This window comes from Cebus imitator, unplaced genomic scaffold, assembly GCF_001604975.1.
Source record: "Cebus imitator isolate Cc_AM_T3 unplaced genomic scaffold, Cebus_imitator-1.0 Scaffold51, whole genome shotgun sequence".
Lineage (NCBI taxonomy): Eukaryota > Metazoa > Chordata > Mammalia > Primates > Cebidae > Cebus > Cebus imitator.
The window spans coordinates 4569739-4575999 of record NW_016107366.1 but is presented as its reverse complement, the minus strand read 5'-3'; the positions used below and the strand labels follow the sequence as shown (position 1 = coordinate 4575999).

General features: G+C 36.6%; 1 long non-coding RNA gene across 1 annotated transcript in view; it reads right to left on the bottom strand.

Moving 5' to 3' along the window:
- Nucleotides 1-384: 384 nt before the first annotated feature.
- The window catches only part of LOC108303846, a 17092-nt gene continuing 11215 nt past the window's right edge, over nucleotides 385-6261 (bottom strand). Inside the window, exon 2 of the long non-coding RNA XR_001824993.2 lies at nucleotides 385-1034. This is a non-coding gene — a long non-coding RNA (uncharacterized LOC108303846). The remainder of the gene's footprint in view (nucleotides 1035-6261) is intronic.

Here is a 6261-nt window from a genome sequence, read left to right as displayed (position 1 = left end):
GCAAATTTCCTAGAAATCTCAATCTCATTGAACAAGTAAATCCTGTTGCTGTATTTGTCACTAGTCATAGGCAGAAACATCTTTTTTTCATAAGTATAGGAAATATTAACCCTTATTTTGTTAAAACTGTTACTTTACCAAAATACCGCAAACATTTCATCAAAGACACATACAGACTGTGTGCTGAGCAGTGGCTATAAATTGCCCGATCATCCTTGATTTTCTTTCTTGTCCACAATGAGTATCTGCAATTGCCCATAAACCTAAAGGTGAGAGGACGCTGGAAACGGTGTTATGGTCCTCTCTGCACTAACCGTCACCTAATCTTGTGATTCTTCCAACCTTACAAAAGAGAAGAAAACAAAAAGCAGAGACCATTTTGGGTAAGTCTAAAAAAAGAAGCTCTAATCTGTTTTTATTACAGTAAAACTTTGATTAGCCCAAACTAACATTCTGAATCTAGGAACAGTCAACCCCTCACTCCACACACTTGAATTTTTAACAAAAGAACATGATGAGACAAGGACATCACCTCTCACAGATATGCTAAGTGCCCTGTTGTAGCTACGCTGCCACTCTATTGATTGAGGACTGCAATGTAGATGCCTCTTAGCAACAATTTCAGTTGCCTAATTTGAGTTGGCAGCTGTATGAGGATTTTCAGAGGAAGAGAACCAATAGGATGGTTGGATGGATGGATGGATGGATGGATGGATGGACAGGTAGGTAGGTAGGTAGATAGCTAGATAGAAAGATAGACAGTTAGATAAGAGATTTATTAGGGGAATGGAGTTACATAATTATGGAGACAGGGAAGTCTCACAACAGGCTATCGGCAAGCTTAAGACCCTAGGATGCTGATAGTGTGGCTCATTCCAAGTCTGAAAGCTTCAGAATCAGGAAAACCGATACTGTAATTCTCAGTCCAAGGCTGAAGACCTGAACACCTGGGAGGTCACTGTTGTGAGTCCTGGAGTTCCAAGTCTGGAGAGCCTAGAGTTCTGATGTCCAAGAGTAGGAGGAGAGTATCTCAGCTCTAGGAGAGAGTAAGAGAAAGTTCTTTTCTCTTCATTTTTTTTGTTCTATTTAGGTCCCCAGTTGATTGAATGGTGCCTGCCCACATTGAAGGTGAATCTTCCCCACTTAGTCCACTGACTCACATGCCAGTCACTGCTGGAAACACCCTCACAGACACCCAGAGGTAATGCTATACCAGTTCTCTAGGCATTCCTTAATCCAGCCAAGGTGACATGTAAAATTAGCCATCACGTTAGCTAACTTCTGTCACTCTGTGTTCAGTCTCTTTGCTGCAGTGATTGGAATCTACATTCCTCTCGTGTCTCTATGTGTTTGTCTAGCTCTTGGCAGCAACTCCATAGTCCTTCTAAAACTAGGTTTAACTGATTAAAATATTTTGCTTTAAAGTTTTATTTACTTATCTTACAAATGATTTATACTCACTATGGAAAAATGACAATGTAGTCAAGCAAAAAGAAAATCAAAATTTTATAAGTCTGAGTAAACAATTATTGATAGCATTGTGGTCCTGTCTCTCATTCTGTGTGTTTGCATGTGCATGTGTGTATGTGTGCCTGTGTGCCTGTGTGTGTGTGTGTGTGTGTGTATGTGTGTAAAAACATTTTTGTTTATTTGAAGTTGGCAATTACCTCACCAAAATTTCCCAGCAGTGTGTGTTTGCATCTATTGAAATGCTGAGGCTTTTATTTTGCAGGCAGAGGAGAACAGAGGAACTGGGTTGGGGGCAGGGTGTAAGAAGAGGAGGAAACTAAAGGGAATAAGGTGGCACCTCTCTCATCCTACCCACTCAACTAGGTTTGAGTCACTGATCAGAGCCAGAAATGGAACGAGCTGAATTGTAGTTGGTCAGGTCTGCACCATTTCCATCATCATGACTTTATACTAATGGGACATGTATATAGCATCGGTTGAGAACTCCCCGAAAGAACCAGGGGACACTTCAACTGGCTCTAAGTTTCTGTTTGAGGAGGGGAAGCTGAGAGGTGTTATATTTGGATGTACAGATATGTGATGCTATTCTACATTCATTCAACTTTCCAGTCAATTTTTGTTGAGTGCTGTTAGTTTTCTATTGCTGTTGTAACAAATCACCACAGATTCAAAACCACACAAATTTATTCTCCTAAAATTATTGAGGTCAGAAGTCCAAAATGATTAATATCAAGGTGTTGGCAAAGTTGTTCCTTTTAAAATCTGTGAAGAAGAATCAATTCCTCACTTCTTTTGCATTCTGGAGGCTGCTGCAACCTTGGGCATCATTTCACTCATGCCACCTTTCCTTCCCCTTCCTCTGTCATCACATCACCTCTTCCTTCTTTGGCCTTTTTGCCTCTTTCATAAAGACCTTTGTGGTCACGTTTAGTGCCCACCCAGATAATTCGGGATAACCCCCCCTTCTCACGATCATATCTGCAAAGTCCTGTTCTCCATATAAGATTTTCAAATTATTAAAGGAAGAAAACTTGGAATCCAGAATTTTATATCCACCAAACTGTTATTCAGATGCGTGGGCATGGTAAAAATGTTTCCAAGTAAAGGCACTCCTCAGTTTACATGGTAATGCAGGACTAAAAAGGTTTTGCTGAAACCATGCAAAGCTATATTAATAATTAATCAGAAAACTGGGACTTGTTCCATGTCCTTCAGAAAGTTTTGTCAAAACATTAAAAACCCTCTTACTCATAAATGTATTAGGAAATGAAAAAGTAAAACTAGTATTTATTTAGTACATTATGATTTAAATCTTAGAAATATTGAGAATTAACATATTTCTTTGTGAAAAATATCAAGAATATGATATTTTTTATATCTCTGAATTGTTTGATTAAAGGATACAAAGTTTCAGATAGATGGGATGAATAAATTTTGAGTTCTATTGCATATTAGGGTGACTACAGTCAATGATAATGTATAATATATTTCAAAATACTAATAAAGTAAATTTCAAGTGTCTCACTGCAGAAAAATGAGTGAGGTGATAAATATGTAAATCATCTTTATTTAGTGGTTCCACATTGTAAAATTTATTAAAACATCACATTGTCCCTTATGAATACAATTGTGATTTGTCAATTAAAAATCATAATTAAAAAGTATCAAGAGTAGTTTGAATAATACTTGCTTTCTTTTCCTCATATAAATTATGATGTATAAATTACTTCCTAATAAAAGTAGTTAATCTATTTTACTCCTTATTGGCCACTTTGTGATTCTTTCTTTTTTTGCCTAAGTTCTTGATGATATTCCCTTCCAAATCATTATAACCATCTGCCTTAACTGTTTCTCAGGATTTGAGGGCAGATTTTACAGCAACATTTTTATTTGCAATAGTAGCTTCAACAGATAGTTTAATATTAATCAATTCATGCTAATTTCTGAAATGGCGAAAGCAGACTTGATCTTCATTCTCCTTGTAATTACTGTTTGTTTTCCATGTGGTATCTAATTTCATATTTTGCCTTGGATGCTTGCCAACTTATTGGAACTGTTTTTTAAAATCTTTAAACTAGAAGTAAATGCTCAATTTCAATGATAAGTGGCTTTCTGTTCCTACTACAATTTTAACTAAAATTTGTTGATATGACTTTATCTCGTTTTTTGTATTTATCAGACATCCTCAACGTGGTTCATACTGTACCATCCTGCAGACCTAGTTCTCATTTTCTGCTTTGCTGTTGCCATCCTCAAATCTTATAATCACATCCAATTTCACTTTCAGACTTGTCACTTTTTATTTCTGTTGCAGTTTCATCTTTGTTAGCCAGTTCCCTCATTTGATTATCCAGTTTTGCAAAAACATCGTTTGAGGTTGGTTATCACTGGGAGACAATGAGGCAACACAGCTACATGCTTTGCTGTTTTCACTTGACCGGATTAACAGATACGCAGTGACTGATCGCCAACAGACTCTGAAAGAGTGGTGTGGATGGTCACTGCTCATGAAGCATCTCTTATTTACGTGGTGATTGAAGACTAGAGGGCAAAATTTTTTTGTGTGTAATTAATCACACTTATAATACTATACTGTGTTAACTGAAATTGAACCATTATTGTTGGAGTCTGCTGTTATTTAACTAAATTGCAGTAACTGAAATTTGCATCTTCCAGAATTAGGCATAATGAGGATAAGGACTGCTTGTATATAAGATTTCAGAAGGTTTACCTCACCAAGTTCCAAAGTGAAGACAAATTTTGAATGAGTTACTGAAATAAAAAAAGCAATGACATGGGGGAAAGAAAAAGAAAGAAAAGCAATGACAAAAAAGGTGTGTGTTCTAAGAAATTTATGAAATAAAGGTGATCAAATAGCGTTTCTTGTTGCTTGGAAAAATATTTGAGACCAAAGAAAAATGGAAAATATATCTATAACACATATAATTCATATAATTAAATGTCTAGATTATAACAAGCTAATGGGGTGGGGGAGCAGAGAGGAAGAAGGAAAACATATGAGAACATGCTAAACTTTTTATCTCATTAGCAGGAAAATTACATACGAATTTTTAAAAGGACAGTTAAAAGCAACTAAAATCAAATATGTGCTTTTAGAGGGGTACATCTAGATACAAGAAAACTACATCAAAATAAAAGCAAAGGAATGACACATGTGATTCAAGATGATGGTTGTGGGGTTGGGGGAGGCAATGTGTGGGACAGGAGAAACTGTATAGTAGTGTAAGTTATTGCTGGGGTCCTAGCTTTTGTTTTGGAGGTGTGGTATACAGCTCCGTGACTGCTGTGAGATGTATGTTTCCCAGGATTTGTGACTTCCATGAAAGCTTAAGCCAGACACTATTTAGCTTCTCTTTCGTAAGGAGTTGGGATGTCTTTTAATAATGGCAATAAAGCCTATTATTTTATGTATTTATTTTTAAAAATAATTTTAACTTTTATTTTAGATTCAGGGGATATATGTACAGTCTGTCACATGGGAACTCTGTGTGACACTGAGATTTGAGGTATGGATGATCCCATCACCCAGGCAGTGAGCACAGTACTCAGTAGGTAGTTCCTCAGCCCTTCCTCCCTCCCTTCCTCCTCTAGCAGTCTTCATTGTCTATTATTCCCATCTTTGTATCCATGTGTACTCAATGTTTAGCTCCCACTTATAAGTGAGAATATGCAGTATTTGGTTTTCTGTTCCTGTGTTAATTTGCTTGGGATAAATTAGGCCTCCAGCTGCATCCATATTGCTGCAAAAGACATGATTTCATTCTTTTTATGGCTTCATAGTATTCCATGGTGTATGTGTAGCACATTTTCTTTATCCAGACCATCTATTTTTTTTCCTAAGTTATTGAGGGTACAGGTGGTATTTGGTTACATGAATAAGTTCTTTAGTGGTGATTGGTGAGATTTTCGTGCACCCATCACCCAAGCAGTATACACTGCACCATATTTGTAGTCTTTTATCCCTCGCCTCCCTCCCACTCTTCTCCTCAAGTCCTCAACATCCATTGTATAATTCTCATGCCATTGTGTCCTCATAGCTTAGCTCTCACGTATCCGTGAGAATGTTCTCATACAATGAGAATGTTCTTATACAGTGTTCTCACTCAATATTTGGTTTTCCCTTCCTGAGTTACTTCACTTAGAATAATAGTCTCCAGTCTCATCCAGGTCACTGTGAATGGTGTTAATTCATCCCTTTTTATGGCTGCATAGTATTCCATTGTATATACATACCACAGTTTATTTATCTATTCATTGATTGATGGGCATTTGGGTTGGTTCCACAATTTTGCAATTGTGAATTGTGCTGTTGTAAACATACATATGCAAGTATCTTTTTCATATAATGACTTCTTTTCCTCTGAGTAGACACCCAGTAGTGGGATTGTGGGATCAAATGGTACTTCTACTTTTTGTTCTTTAAGGAATCTCCACATTGTTTTTCATAGTGGCTGTACTAGTTTACATTCACACTAGCAGTGCAGAAGTGTTCCCTGGTCACCACATCCGTGCCAACATCTACTGTTTTTTGATTTTTTGATTATGGCCATTCTTGCAGGTGTGAGGTGTTATCACATTGTGGTTTTGATTTGCGTTTCCCTGATCATTACTAATGTTGAGCACTTTTTCATATGTTTGTTGGCCATTTGTATATCTTCTTTTGAGAATTGTCTATTCATTCATGTCCTTAGCCCACTTTTTGATGGGATTGTTTGTTTGGGATTTTTTCTTTTTCTTTTTTCTTTTCTTTCTTTTTTTTTTTTTTTTTTT